Source organism: Heterocephalus glaber, unplaced genomic scaffold, assembly GCF_053883595.1.
Source record: "Heterocephalus glaber isolate CG9 unplaced genomic scaffold, H.glaber_assembly_v1.0 deba00001600, whole genome shotgun sequence".
NCBI classification, from domain to species: Eukaryota; Metazoa; Chordata; class Mammalia; order Rodentia; family Bathyergidae; genus Heterocephalus; species Heterocephalus glaber.
The window spans coordinates 1,896,335-1,913,150 of NW_028258372.1; the positions used below are offsets into that span (position 1 = coordinate 1,896,335).

The 16,816-nt window shown below is 38.2% G+C and overlaps 1 protein-coding gene across 13 annotated transcripts in view; it reads right to left on the minus strand.

Annotated features, from left to right (window-relative positions):
• The window catches only part of Rps6kc1 (ribosomal protein S6 kinase C1), a 176,162-nt gene that overhangs the window by 85,482 nt on the left and 73,864 nt on the right, over positions 1-16,816 (minus strand). The gene's annotated exons all lie outside the window — the stretch shown is intronic.

The following is a 16,816-nucleotide window of genomic DNA, read 5'->3' on the forward strand; positions in this document are numbered from 1 at the left end:
GGAACAAAGGCCAAAAGTGCTGTGACTGGGCTAAAAGAGAACCTACATTCTAATGTAGTTTTATGAAAAACTGACATAACAGTATCAGCGAGGGGAAGACAGCATAAATAAACCCCGGTGTAAACAGAATGAAGTCTACAAACTATCTTTTCACTGTTTGACAGCTACAAATCTAAAAGAGATGTTTCTTAACAGTTTGTAAAAGTACAATACCTCTGTGCAGTGACCTGGTAATTTTTCAAATGACATTCCCTTTGGGGGCCAGTACGGCAATACAGTAAGCTTCTGAGAAAAAGCAGATTTATATTTTCAATACTTGAGAAGACAGAATAAATAAGGTGAACTACTGTGCAATTTATACATGACACGGTCTAATTATAAAGATATAACAAGCTGTAAATTATAAAGATATAACAAGCTGTGAGTTATATATTACCGTGTAACTCAAGCAATGACAAAGTAACATTTAAGTCTTTCTCAAAGTGCCTAATAACCTGCTAGCACTAAAATAACCCAGTTAAGAGGTTTTTTAAAGTTCAGTTGGTTTACTTTGCTCATAAACATCTACATTTCTGATCAGAATCAAGGAATTTTCAGTAAATCAGTCTCTCAATTTAGTGTTTTTAAAGTGTGTTGCTAAAGATAAAAAAAATGTGCTGATACTGATGACAGAGACTGTCTAATAAAAACCCTTCGAGAATCCTCATCCCTCTCTGCTTTTGCTACAGAGCAGCTGTGCCTCACACAGATTCACATGAATAAAAATATTTAGCCGAGAAACCACCCACTTAGTTTATTTTCCATATGACTTTCCTGTAATTATTTTGTAAACTGTTCGCACAACAATACATAAAAACATCTGCAAAAACAGGTAATTAATGTGTCAAGCCAAACTAATGCATTTTTTATGGTGTCCATGCTTCGTCAACTGTAATTATAACTCTTTTTTAAGCAAATGATGATGTGTTTGTTGCAATGTGCAAGTGGTTATTTTGGACGCTCTGTTTACTGTTCATATAATCTGAATATAAAACTCCTCAGCTACTTTACCCCACATCAATGCTTTACCTAGCTTTTTGCTGAAGCAGGAAAGTGGCTCTCTTTCCCAAGCTATAATTTGCAGTAAACATTTTTGTCATTAAAACATGAAACTCTGAACAAAAACGTTCACACCAAAATAGCCAACAATTCAAGAAGCATATGCCAACCAACTCCTCATCTAAACTTTCTTTCTCCAGTTGTAATCCTGGGGAAATATGGCACATTAGGCCATGGTATAGTAAGCCTCAAAGAATTACCAGCACTTTAAAGGTTCACAGTGAGTTTTAATGATAGTGCCCATTCCATCTAGATCTGCCAGACACAAGTATCTGTAGCATGGCCACTGAAGAACAAAATCCTCCCCAAAACCTGCTGTTTCCTGGTTAATCTACCCTGCTTGAATCCCAACTACAGGAGAGATCCACCATGCCACTCACACTCACTATTGCTTCTGCGATTATTCTAAGTTGACTACTACTCTATGCTAACGATCATCCTGTGACGGCCACTCCTGGAGGCGCAAGGCATGTGGTTTCTAAGGTTGTGTTTCCAGAACTAACAAAAGCAAAGATTAAGAAAGAAGCATGGGGCCCAGGGATTTAGCTCAGATCCCGAGTTCGATCCCCGGTACCAAAAAAGAAAGAAAAGAAAGAAAAAAGCACAGCTCTGTACTGTTTTGCTAAGGCTCCTTTTCTATTTAAAATAAATGTATAAAAAAATAAAAGGCATTTTTTAAAAAATATCTGTGGTGACTAATTATAGAATACAGAAAAACTTAGGTAATATAAAAACCTCTCAGAGAACAGAATTTTCTGGCTTATTCGATTTTTTCAGTCTTTATTTTTTGTTTGTACATGTTTGCAATATATAATGATCACACCCCTCGAGGGATATACATGTATATAATACACCGCCATTCTTTCTCCTCCCCTCCCTCTCCCCTCTCTCCCCACTCCCTCCATCCCTGGTCCTCTTCCCATCTGCAAAAGATCTATTTTCCCTGGATTTGTTTTTACACTCAAATGTTTAGAGTTGCTGGAAAATCAAACAGTATAGGCTCCAGCTTACCTAACTCTTTATTTTGATACAAATCTTTCTCAACCGAGCTATTCTTTCTTAAACAGACTATATTAAAACTAATTTAACAATGTTTCCCCTGAGTATTAGCTACTGTGATACACTGTAGGTATCTATCTTCACCTTGTTCCCACCAACATCAAGAAAGTATTAAACTTTCAGTAAGAAACTGAAGGTGTAAATAAGGACTGAAAGGCACAATAGATAATGTGAAACAGGAATAAAAGGGGCAAAGGGGAAGGGGAAGTGGGAGGGGTAGAAAGGAAAGGAAAAGAAAGAAAAGAAGGGAATGGAATTAATATGAGAAAATGAAAAAATGAAACAAAGTCTCTGTAAATAGGGAGGGAGGGAGGGGTTGAAGGGAAGGCAGAGGAAGAGGGAAAAAATAAGAACCAAGAGAGATTATGTAAAGGTGCAAATTCCCAATGATGAATGTCATTATACTGTATACCTAAAATGTACCAATAAAATAAAATTTAAAAAAATAAAAAATAAATTTAAAAAAATTTTTAAAAGAAAGTATTAAACCCAATAGCAATTTCCCAGATCCAACCCTGGGGTTCAGGGCAAATACTTGGAGGGACTTAAGGATGCCATCTAACCAAAAGAGGACAGAGCCCTAGAAAGGGCTTATTAAAGTAAAAAATCAAGCTGGGTGTGGTGGCATCTGCCTATAACCCCCCCGCTGTTCAGGAGGCTGAGGCAGGAGGATTGGGAGTTCGAGGCCGACCTGGGTAACTTAGCAAGACCCTGTCCTAAAATAAAATTAAAAATAGGCTGAAGATGTATGAGCATTTATGTGTGAGCTCTTCAGTTAAATCCCCAGTACCACCACACACATAAAAAATCAAAATCAAGGTCAGATTATCAAGAGATCTCAAATTGTGAGCTCTACTACTTACACAGCTACAAACATAAGTGTAATAATGCCTATCATTACTGCTAGTTCAAGTGGCTGAATTCTACACATTGACAAATTTTATTAATAAACATATCCGTGTCTGTGTAGAGAACTAGTATAGACCAGACAGGAGGCTTTTAAACCTATTTTGACTTTTTCAGAAATTACCTTATTGACTCTTGGCCCTTTGCTGCACTCTCTGTAGGATTCAGCTTATTTACTGCCTCCTCCAAGAAGCCTTCCCTCTGGGCTTCTTCCCCTGACCAGGTCCCCGTTTATATGTACTACAGACTCATGCTTTGGTTCAAAACTATTTACAGAGAATTCCCCACGTAGTAAGTAAGCACCATGTGGAAGACACTGTGAGGAATGAGCAAAGGACACTACAGGTAAACAAGATAAATTCATTCATTATAATGGCACAAATGCTCATTTCACTGTAAATGTAAGAACTTGAAAGGACAGCAAAGGTCAGGAAGGCTCTTCTGGTCTGAGGAGAAGTGAGGGGCTCTAGAAGAAACACCGTGGGCACTGACACACGATAAGCAGGGCAGCCATGGGCCGCAGAAGCGTCGCTCATAGAACAGTGCCACCAGGAAGAAGGCCAAGGTGCCCCCACGAGGCAAAGCAGGTGTGCAGCTGACGAACAGGGCAGGGGGGAAGCCAGAAGCCAAATCAGGCACAGCCTCCCAGGCCACAGTAACTGCGGACTTTCTTCTGAAAGCAATGGGGATTCGATGCAAGGGGATGACAGGTCAGATTACACTCCTACAACATCAGTCAGGCTGTTGGAAGAGAAAAGGTAGATAAAAGTACGAACAGAAGTAGTAAAACCAATTACAAAGTCGTTATGAAAGACAAAATGGATGGGACTTTCAGAGTGTCAAAACATCTTCCCGATAAAAGCAAACAAAATGAACAAAAACATAAACTGGAAATTGACTTTAAAAATTAAGAAAGATCCAGTAAGCAAAACAAGAGTCTGTGGCGCCCTAACATGGGCTCTGCCAATCTCCTATGCTCATGCCTGGCACAATGGGAGGGCAGATGCTGCTGGAGAGGAGGACAGCGATTAACAGCAAACAGATACCCAAACTTTAATGGGGCTGCCTGAGAACCCACATGGCCAACTGTGTTCTGCTAAGCTCTCACACAGTACTCCTGGAGACCTGAAAAGCCACACACACACACACACACACACACACACACACACGAGACCGCCAGGAGCCCAGCCATCTACTGGTCCCTCGTGAACGGGAGGCCTTTCACAAGCAGAGAGTAAAAGTCACAGAAGATCTGTAAACTGCCTGATCCTTGAACACACACAGATACCTCACGAACTCATGCCATTTAAGCACAACCTCTGAACAGTCATTGGCTGACCACAAAACAAACTGATACCTGGGAATGGAAGGGAAGCAGAATCTAGAGTTCCTTTATTACCTAAAATGTTGCATTTTGAACAGAAACAAAATGAGGCCTGCAAAAAAACAATAAACCTGTGGCCCATTCACAGAAAAAATTCATAAGCAGTCAGTCAATAAAAGCTATCTCTGAGTGAACACAGGTGTAAATCTCAAAACAACTATTACAAATGTCTCAAAAATTTTAAAAAAAAAGTGTTGTGAAAGAATTAAAGTACAAAGACAATGGGTACATAGCAACAATACACAGAAATTATTTATTCAAAAAAAGTCAAATGTGCAGGAGACTGAAATATTGATTATGCCCCAAAGCAGGCTGTAAAGCGCTAACGCTACAATTGGCTTGTTTATAGAAGTGAGTCCCGCCAAAGCCTATGTGCCAAGGTCAGAGTAATTTGCACCCAAATTCCATACCTACAACTAAAACCTTCTTACTAGAAGGACAATGTTCTAATTACAACCATATATTTTGTTTATTCTGTTCCTAATCCGAGAATGCTTTGTCTTGTCTTTTATGAGCCTTGCTTACATTAATTTCCATAGAAAGTGCACAACTTCTGCCCTTGCACAGAGCTCACCTTTACCTCAATTGATTACCAATAAAAATCAGTGGCTTGGACTGGCCAGCACCGTTGTCGGTTGCACTAGCATTGGTCATCCTGGCTCCTCACTTTCTGTCTCTCTTAGTTCTGTCTTTTAGTTTGTTGGTTTTTTTTCCTTGGGCCTGTGTCGTACACTGGGCAGCAGACTGGAGCCAACTGCAGAGGTTTTCAGTAATGTTTTGGGGTCCGCAATACAAAGGGAAATTCTGCAGTTAAAAACTACACTATCAGGGCCGGGGATTTAGCTCAGTGGTTTCTCCTCCTGCTGCGCAAGCACAAGGAACCAAGTTCGAGCCTCGGTACCAAAAAAAAAACTACACTATCACACACTGAGCTGCCAGAAAAAAGAATTGGCAAACTTGAAGACAGGTGAGTAGACATTACCTAGTCCAGATAGTAGTAAGCAATAAAAGAAAAAGAAATTTTAAAATAGAGCTTCAAATATCTGGGAAGCCATCAAGTACACTAACAGAAAGAATTCAGTCCAACAAATAGAGGAGAGTGAAAAATAAACAAATACTTGAAGAAATAATGGATGAAAACTACCCAAATGTGATGAACACTGATCTACACATGTAAGAAAGTTATCAAGTACTAAGGACACATCAAATGCCAAGGACAACTCAAAGAGATTTATAGCCAGACACAGAACATCAGTTTGGTCAAAAGCAAAAGACAAAGAGAAAATCCTAAAAGGAACAAAAAACCACATTACTCACCAAAAACTAAGAAGCCTCAGTAAGATTAATTGAATATCAGAAAATGGAAAATGGAGAACCCAGTGGAGTATTTAAAATGCTGGGGAGGGCGTGTCAACCAAGACTCCAATATCTAGCAAAACTATCTTTCAACAATAAAGACATAAAAGGCATTCCCAGAGGAAGAGAATTTGTTGCTAGCAGACCCATCAATTAAAATATACTTTGAGAAGGAGAAAAAAGAGAAGCCAGGCATGGTACACACACACACCCATAATTCCAGCACTGGGGAGGCTGAGACAAAAAGATGACGAGTTCAGGACCAGCCTGGGGTACATAGCAAGACCCTGTCTCAGAAAGCGAGAAAAAGGAAAGGAGAGGGGAGACACCAGAAAGTAACTCAAATCCAAACAAAATGTAAATACACTACAAACATAATTTCCCTTAATTCTTATCCAAACTGTTTTAAAAGTCAAGTGTTTAAACAATAACTATAAAACTACACTGTAAGGGTTATATACAGATGTAACCAACATGACAATAACAGCCAAAAGGAGACCGATTGGAAAGGGGCCAGGCTGAAGAAGTTTCTGTGTATCACTGGAATTAGGATAATCTTGCTGTGAAGTAGAAAATTTTTAAGTTAAAAGCTTATTATTACTATATACTCAAACTGGTATAACATAAAAAAAACCCTGGAGAGTAAACAGTACATTAGAACATATCTATTTACTACAAGAAAATAAAAGACATAAAAGACAAGACACATAGAAAATAACAAGATGGCAGACAGAACTCTAACCATATCAAAAAAGTATATTAAATGTATATCAATTAAATACTCAAATCAAAAGCAAAGACTATCTCTAAGACTGGATTATAAACCACAGAAGAGATACTTTGATTCAAAGCAATAAGCAGACTGAAAGTAAAGAAACAGAAAAAGAGGGCGCACAGGTAATGGGAAAAAAATAAGAACTAAGATACGTCATGTACAGGTACAAGCACCCAGTGATAAAGGTAAACGTACACCTAAAATGTACTAATAAAAGAATTTTTAAAAAAACAGAAAGAGATATATCAGAATGTAATTATAAGCTAGGTAGAATAACTACACTAATATGCGGCAAAATGTATTTTTAAGGAAAAAATGTTACTGGAAACAAACAGTTATCGAGAAACCTGATATCATTCTTACCTTTGTTCTATAATGGCCTTTTTTCTTTATTTTCTGGCTGCCTTTAAGATTTAATGGGATTTTGTGTGGTTTCTGTGTTTGTGCTCAGGGTTCATTGAGCTTCTTGGACTTGAGGGTTGTTTTTTACCCAATTTAGAAAGCTTTCAGGCATTACTTCCTCAAATATTTTGTTTCTCCCTCCCTTTTCAAGGCTCCAACTGTACACAGAAATTGTTCTAAAGTTCACTGATGTCGAATTAATTTTCCTTCTATTCTTTTTTCTGTTTCATTTTGGATAGTTCCTGTTGCTGTGTTCTGAAGTTCATTGTTCCTTCTGTAATACCTAATCTACCACTAATTCTACCCCTTTTATTTTTCATTTCTGATACTACAGCTTTCATCCCTAGAAGTTCAATTTGAGTCCTTTATAATTCTTCCATATTTCTATGTATGGTAACTTTTTCAACAAAATGAACACAGTTATAACTTTTAAAGTCCCTTCTATGTTCCTTTTGAGTGCATTTGATTAATTTTTTTTTCCTGTTTCTTTTCATGAACAGTAATTTTTTATTGAATTCCAGCCAAATTTTACATTGTTGGGGAAGGTGGCATTTTTCTAACCCCTATCAGTAGTCTTGACCTATACTGTAGGATATAGTTAGGCTTCTTGAAAACAGTTTGATCCTTTTGGGTCTCGCTTTTATGATTTGTTACAGTGGGCCTAGAAATAATTATTACTTCTTCTGAGTATTCAACCTAATGCTCCATAACTGCAGTTTTTCAGCCTACCTCTTCAGAGTACATACTACTCCCACCACTGCATCATGACTCAGGACTGTGTGCCATCCCTTCCAGGCTGGCTCCTGCTGGCCAGAGACAGTTTCCCACAGGCACTACTGATCAGTATGCTGCTGAATACTGCAAGGTTGCTCTGCCATCTGTGCATGGTCTCCTCTCCAGACACGAGTAAGACACGGTGCATCAGACAATGGTCCTGTGTCTCTGTCCTGTGAGCTCTAATGTGAACTCCGGCATTGGTCTCCTAGCCTCTCAACACCATCTCCTTAACCTGGGGTTCTGTGAGGACCCACAGCTTATCTCTCCCTGCACCACTGCCTGGAAATTATAAAAGATAGCAGGCTGAAGCAATCATGAGCCTCACCCGATTTATCTGCTTCCCCTCGGAAACCACTGTCATTTGTTAGCTGGTGTCATGTCTTGAAAACTTTTGTTGAAGGGATTTGGTCTGGTAATTTGAGTTTTTTCCTGGAGTAGAGTGAAGACAGTCTGTTTCCCACGTGGCAGTGGTAGAAGCCCTATTTGCAATGTGGCTACTAGAAAGTTTAAGATTACATACATGTCTTATGTTGTATTTCTATCTCACAGTGCTATTTTGTATAGTTGCTGAAATCATGTAACACTGAAGTCACCTAAGGGAGGTAAGAGCCTAAAAAGGCTGAAGACAAAGTCTTAATGAACTTCAGCGCTTAAAGATCAAAGGGAGAAAAAGGATGGCAAAGCAAACTTAGAAATTTCAACCTAAGAATTAGAAAACCAAGAAAGTATGGGGTCATTAAAATAATGTGTTATAGGAAGCAGAGTTTGTATTAAACAGTCCCTCCAGTTTGTGAACATGTGAGTTACCAAAGAATGTTAAGGATAAATAACATTAAGGATAAGAATAATGTTATTTATAAATAACATTAAGGATAAGAATGTTGAAGACTGAAGGCCTAGTAGCTGTGATCTCATGATGATTATCCTGATTGGTTTCTTGAAACACATCTGTTCAGATGTCTGCCTGGGCATGGACCTCAACTGACCTGGCTTCTCAAGTTATGCTACAAACCTTCTATATTCTATTCCCTATATCACTACATTATTTCGTGAAGGACTATTACTATATTCTATCACATACTTGCCTCTTCTTGATTATTCATTCCTTCTGATTAGTTATTCCTTCTTTTTTTTTTGGTTCCAGGGATCAAACTCAGGGATCGAACTCAGGTCCTTGCACTTGCGAGGCAGGCAATGGAACCACTGAGCTAAATCCCTAGCCCTATTCCTTCTTTTTTTTTTTCTTTTGGTACCGGGGATCGAACTCAGGACCTTGTGCTTGTGAAGCAGGAGGCAGAACCACTGAGCTAAATCCCCAGGCCAATTCTTTCTAATCTTATTTCCTATTGCGGAGATAAAGATGGGCCTTTTACCAGCAGTGTAGGTCAGGGCATTATTTGCCCTTCCACTACCAAACCAATCAACTACAATAAACAAATACAATTTAGACATTGATAGCTAAATGGATGCATTTTGAGGCCATACTCTTAAGTGAAATAAATAGGACACCCATGTGTAAATATGGAATAGCTTCTCTAGTGTGAGAAACTGAAAGTGTAAATAAGGATTAAAATGATTAAAACAGGGGCCGGAGATTTAGCTCAGTGGTTCTGCCACCTGCCTCACAAGCGCAAGGTCCTGAGTTCGATCCCCAGTACCAAAAAAAGAAGAAACAAAAAAATGATTAAAACTTGTAATTGATAATTTGAAATAGGAAGAAAAGGTCCGAGGGGGGAGGGGGGAGGGGGGAGGGGGGAGGGGGGAGGGGGGAGGGGGGGAGGGGGGGGGGGGAGGGGGGAGGGGGGAGGGGGGAGGGGGAGACAGGGTACTCTTGTCGAGGAAAGAGATATCTCTGGCCTGGACTCATTAAAGATAATTATTTTTGGCAAGACTTTATTATATTTGATGACTTTTCTCACACAAGTCAATAAAATATGGGTGCTTTAATTAATCAGAGAATAATTTAATCACACCTAACACAATGCAAAATCAATTTAATCATCTGTACCTATGGCTATTCTGTAATTGAGAAATTACCAAAAATAAAGCTGGAACTACTAGAAGGCAAAAAAATTTCCTGCAAACATGAAAAAAGCAGTGATATTATAGATCACAATATCATGAAGCTCTCAAATCATTTTTTAATGTATCAAGCACCCTATTTCAAAGCCCTGTAATAAAATGATCAAAAAGGCAGAGTGGTTAGGCTATTAAGAAATCCTCAACAGGGCCGGGGATTTAGCTCAGTGGTTTTGCCGCCTGCTGCGCAAGCGCAAGGACCCGAGTTCAATACCCGGTAACAAAAAAACAAAAAAAAAAGAAATCCTCAACAAATTTCAAAAAAATAAAATAATTTTTTGAAGACTAAGTTCTTCAAACATAATGGAATTAAGCCTAGAAATCAGTAACAAAAAGATAATGAGAAAAACTACAACTACCAAAAAATTAAACAATACATTTATGTGGGCCAGGGATGTAGCTCAGTGGTGCCGGCGCCTGCTCACAAGCGCAAGGTCCCGAATTCAATCCCCGGTACCAAAAAAAAAAAAAGAAAGAAAGAAAAAGAAAACATTTATGAAATCTTCAACTAATTCACAGGTACAGTAGGCAGGATAACGAATGGATCCTTAAAGATGTCAATGGCTTATGCCTACAGTCTGTGAAATATGTTGCTTTACTTGGTTAAAGAAATTTTACAAATGTGATACAATTAAGATCTTGGGATCTTGGGGTAATCATCCTGTATTGTTCATATGTGCCCAACCAAATCATATGAGTCCTTAAAATCAGATAACCTTTCCTGGATGAAGGCCAGAGTGCGACATAACTATGGAAGACCAATCAGAGGGATACAAGCCAGACTGCTGGCTCTGAGAACAGAGGATGTGGATCCCTGGGAGCTAGAGGCTCGGAAGAGCAAGGACGGGCCTCGAGAAGATACAGCAGGCCAGGAAGCAGAGTCTCTGCAACAGTCTCCGGAAAAGATAGTCCTGCTCATACCCTGACTTCAGCCCAGTGAAACTCGTGTCAAATTCCTAACCTCTAACCATAAAATAATAAATTTGTGCTGCAAGTCTTTAAGTTTATGGCAATTTTTATACTAGCAATAGAAAACTTATAGAACGAGATTTTTAAAAAAGAAAATAAAAAGGAGAAAATATTTGAACTGATAATAAAGAAGATGTATCAAAGCCTACAGAATGGGGCCAGGGATTTAGCTCAGTGGTTCCAGCGCCTGCTGTGCAAGCACAAGGTCCGGAGTTCGATCTCTGGTACCAAAAAAAAAAAGGGGCCAGGGATTTAGCTCATTGGTTCTGCCTCCTGCCTCACAACCACAAGGTCCTGAGTTCGATCCCTGGTACCAAAAATAAAATAAGATAAAAACCTACAGAGGGCCAGGGATTTAGCTCAGTGGTTGCGGCGCCTGCCTTGCAAGCACAAGGACCTGAGTTCAATCCCTAGTACAAAAAAAAAGAAAAAAAACCTACAGAATGTAGCTGAAGAAGTACTTAGTAGAAAATTTATAATCCTTAATGTATATTTTTTTAAAAAGCTAAAAATCAATTAGGTAAGCTTCTAGCTCAAAAACAGTAATAATTCCAGCCTTAAAGAAGAAAATAAAGTAAAAGATCATAAAATAGAAAACATACAATAGTCAAAAAGAACTCAAGTTGATTCTTTTAAGATTAATAAAACTGACAAACCCCTCATTTGATTACGAATAAAAGAAAAAATACAACAAATCAGCAATATCAAAAAAGACCCTGCATGTCAAACATATAGGGTTATTTAAAGTCATGTTACAATTAATAAATATGATCATCCGTGTGAAACAAATTTCTTAAAGGATACAATATAGCGTAACTGACAGAAAGAGAAATATATATCTTTTTAATAGATATCCAATTTTAACAGTTGGTTTTCTAATAAAGAAAGTGAACCTACTATTAGAATGCTTCCCACACAATTCTCAAATTTGTTAAGTGTAATAATTGCTCTGTGACTATTTAGAAGAATGACCCTATTTTCTGTCAAGGTAAATTATGAGATAAAGGTAATGTTCATAATTTAAATTCAGCAAACATAAGTAATTTGAAAATTTTAATAACACATATATAAAACCATGCATAAAGATTAGCAGTCAAATCTCATGATGTATACAAAGAATAAAATAACATTACAATTGAATAAAGTTTTTGAACATTCAGAAAACAGTCCATGTGGTTTCTTAGGCCTGGAGGACAAACTCAAATCTCCCCACATGACTTCTCAAAACACAAAAAAATCAAGAGTGCAAATAAAGCCACACATGACCCACATTTTCAGTGTTATCAGGAAACAAAGAACCATGACATCAGATTCCCTGTAAACAGGGAAAGAAACCAAATGACAACAGAGCTCCCAGGCCCCCATAGCTCATCCCTGTGGATGTGGAGATCAGGGAGGAGAAACTTAAGTGATTCCTTGAAAAGTAAAGTACAGAGGAGCACAGGAGAAACCAAAGCACAGGAGAAAACCGCCCCCCAAAAAAGTTCAACTAAATGCTAAAACTGAACAGACAGGGACTTGGTAATTCAAAGCACCATCATGAAGAAGGGCTTGAAAGTGAGCGGAACCAAAAATCAGAGGCTCAGTAAAGCTTCTTTCCTGGGGAAGAATCAGTCATTGGGCAATGGGAAGATGTGGCAGAGAAAGAGTAAAGAAAAGAATGGCATGACAGAAAGATACAGACCCTACAAGAAACAAGATACCTGCCTCTCTCCCTGTCACATCCCTAAAAGACACTGCACAGAAGAGACCCAAACCAACAGAAAGGACGCTGTCGAGGGGAACACTGCCCCACAAGAAAAGAATACAAAGATTAAAAAGTAGGCCTCACCCACTCCATACTGTTAAGCCACCAGGATAGCAACTTCCCTTGAAGAAGTAGGAACTGGAAATGGAGATAAGGAAGCATCTAGGATGCTGATAAAATTCTACCTCTTGATCCAGGAACGGGTTCCATGGGAGTTACCCGTGTGTGAAAATATATTCAGCCTATACTTGTTGTACTTATTTTCTGGGTTTTTTGTTTTATTTTTTTTTGGTACCAGGGATCGAACTCAGGTCCTTGTGCTTGCGAAGGGCAGGCAGTAGAACCACTGAGCAAAATCCCCGCCCCTACTTGTACTTGTTGTATCTACTTTTCTGTACATATAATTATACTTCAATTTGAAAGTTTGAAAAAAATAGATATAATGCCTGATGTCTAGAGGATTATAGTCTGAGAAACATACAAGAGAAAACTTACAAACAACCAACGCAACCTTTTGTTTTTTAAAGATGAGGGAGAGGATTAATAAATGACACTGTTGAGTCAGGAAGGATAAGGGTGACATTTTGATCCTTTTTTTTTCTTCCTCGTTCAAGTCCACTCCTCTCACATACTATAGTTATACTGTTCAGTTCACATGGTTCATCGGGGACAGCTCTGTCCACCTTCCCCCAGATGACCAAATAACTATGACAACCAGGTTGGAAGACAGCGGTGGAAGCACATGACCCATGCCGAGCCCATCCGACCCAGGATATTTATTGCAGTTACGGGGAAAAATACCCTCTTCCTCTGGATCCTGAAGATCAACTCAGAGAAAGAAGATGGCAAGTACTGAGTGTGTAGAAAGATGGGAAACAGGAAATCCAAGACCAGGTGACATTTCCTGAACACCTGAATCCAGCAATATGTAACCAGTGAACCACTCATTTTTGTGAGCTAAAACATCTTTTCTGTCTGGGCTTCTTTGAGTTGCTTAGGTTTTTGTTACCTACAACTGAAAGAGTCTAGTCTAACACAAAACCTGAAAGAAGGACTGACCTGAGTACAGGGTAACTTGAAAGGCAGCCCTTTCATTTGGGATCATTGGGAACAGAGAAGCTAAAGTGTTCTCTCTGAACCCACGAGATAGTTCCTTCTGAGTTCACTGCGTTAGTAATTGCTTTCTCCTGTTGGATCAACTAAGAAAGGAAAAACCACAATGCTGGTGGGAACGGAAAGATGGAAGAGTAAGTGGCATATTTAAATCACTTCACACTTCTTTTGAAAACTCAATTTTACTGCTTTTACATGCTTTGTACTAAACAGTTAAGATCCGAGAAATTCTCAACAAGGGCAATTTATTGATTTGCAGTAAAGAATACAGATTCTATTTTAAAACAGGAAAGGCTGAAGAAAATTTTCATAATGGATACATTCTGAATTTTTTAATAATGCTTTACTTTAGAAAGATCTCATCTCCAGATTAAGATGGATAGGAGCTTCAGCCTTCAAAAGCCTTCTTTTCCACCAATATTACAATGACAAAATATAGATTACAACTCAGTTCAAATTTAGGATACGAATCTCTTTGGCAAATGGGACTTATCCTAGGGATACAAGAGTGGTCCAACATAAGAAAATCAATATGGTACATACACACAGGGGAAAGGAAAAAGTTGATCATTTCAACTGATACAGAAAAAAGCACTTCATAAAATCCAACACCCTTTCATATGAAAACATCCATAACCTAGAAATACAAAAGAACATCCTCAACATGACCAAGGACATCTACAAAAATCAGTAATTAGCATTACATACAATGATAAAAGATTAAAAGCTTTGCTCCTACCATCAGGAACAAGACAAGAATGCCTGTCTTGGGCTGGGGATTTAGCTCAGTGGTTTCGCCACTTGCTACTACGCAAGCACAAGGACCTGAGTTCAATCCCTGGTACCAAAAAAAAAAAAAGAAGAAGAATGCCTGTCTTCTCAATATTCTCCACTGTATGTTCTAGCCAGGGCATTAAGCAAGAAAAAGAAATAAAAGGCTTTCAAATTGAAAAGGAAGAAATAAAACTATCTTCATAACATAATCCCATATACAGAAATCCCAAAGAACCAGGGCCGGGGATTTAGCTCAGTGGCACCACGCCTGCCTCGCAAGTGCAAGGTCCTGAGTTCGATCCTTAGTAACAAAAAAAAAAAGAAATCCCAAAGAACCCACAATAAAAAATAGCTAGAGGTAATACGCAGATTCAACAAGATAGTAGGTAAAGATTACCACATAAAACCCAGGTGAATCTATACACACAACAAGAATGAACAAGCTGAAAAGAAAACATTTGTTTAAATTCAATTCACAATAGCATTCAACATCACTTCTCTGCCTTTTGGCTAAGATCAAGTGTAGTACAATAGCATTCAACAGAATACCTAGAAGTAAATTTAACCCAGGAGGAAAAAGACTCATACATTGAAAACTGCCAAACGTTGCTAAAAGAAATCAAAGATCGATACAAAGAGAAAGAAATCCTATATTTACAGATTGGAAGACTTAAAACTTGTACAGATTTAATGCAATTCTGATCAAAATTCCAACTGCCTTTTTTTAAAATCTTTACAGAAAGGCTAATTCTCAAATTTAGATAAAAATTGCAAAGAGCCCTGAATTATAGTCAAAATAATATTGAAAAAGAAGAAAAAATTCTCAGAGAGGTTCATAAATTTTAAAAAGCTAAGGACCATGAATTTAGCTCAGTGGCACTGCGCCTGCCTCACTAGTCCTGAGTTCGATCCCCCGTACTGGAAAAAAAAATAAAAATAAAAAGCTAGGACTCAATGCATTAAAAAGCAAGAAGGTCATATCACCATTGCCTAATAAAAATATAGCTTGAGATTTTGCTAACCTTGCACTGTACTGCACTTTGCACTAAACTAGACAATACCTTAGAACCAGAATATACTTTCATAATACTGAGTTAACAAACACTGTAGGTAACTCAAAATTTAAAGTTATACATTTTCATATCTGAAATTTAACAATAAGATGTTATATGACTTGCTTCCCTTTACCAAACCAAGACAGAAATCTATCTTTTTCATATATCTATCCATTCCAAAGCAAACTAGGGTACCCTTTAGGTTTCCACATATTCATGTAACTCTCATTCAAAGCAATAAATCAATGATCCCAGCTGCTTTTTACAGCACCCAAGTATATACTGAATACGCAGAGACTAGTAACATCTATAGACCCTAGACACGTTCTAGAGCCAACCCTTCAGAGAATGGCTGAACTCCTTACTGGCTGTGTTCTTAAGCAAATCACTTAGTTTATACAAGTCATAGTTTCCTCCATCTGAAAGAACCCTTCGATTTGGAGCCAATCTAAGTGACTCCAGAGAAACCAAGAAGTACATGTGGGTTTGTGGTCTCATCAAAGGAAGAGTCGAGACCCAACAAGAGTCACTGATGCAGTACCTGAACACACAAGGCCACAGTTTTTGAAAGATGCCTGGACATCCTGGGGTAAACTATGAAAAGTAGCTTGGTATTGCTCATCGTACCATTTATCAAATTGAAGACGGTAGAAGATGGTTTGCATCTCTAAGCAGACTATTAACATTAGAAATAGTCTCACTGTAAGAACAACAACAAAACAACAACAACAAAATAATAAAAAAAAGAAACAGTTTCACTGGTCAAAAATATCAACAAAACTTTGAAAAAAATTAGATACCAACAATCTCCAAGAGGTCTTTTCATTCTAAACTTAATTCATAATGTGCTGGAGATTTCAATCAAGTAAAAGGAGAGGGGAGAGGGTAAGAGAGGAGGAGAAGGGAAAGGGTACAGAAGTAGAGGAGAGAAGCAGAGAGGATTACAAAATCATGGCACAAGCAACAAGCACAACGGAAAGCAATGGGTTTGGCTAAAGCAGCAAATCTACCCAATATTTTCAACAAGATAACACTACATAATGAAGGAGCATCTTATCATGCTAGAGTTGGCAAAAATAACTCATTTTGAAGGGCTTCAATATTTTTTACATTTTCACAAGGAAAGCCATTTTATATTCCCTATCACAGTGCTTGTTACATATGAGTAATAAGCACGTGGTGAACAAGTGATAAATGATTATCAGAAACAAATGGGAGATGGAAAAAGAATGAACATTCAAAATAAAGTTCTCAACATCTGATAATGGAAATCTGCTGCTTCTCCATTTTAAAAAGCTAATCTAGTAAGAGGGGGAATGTGT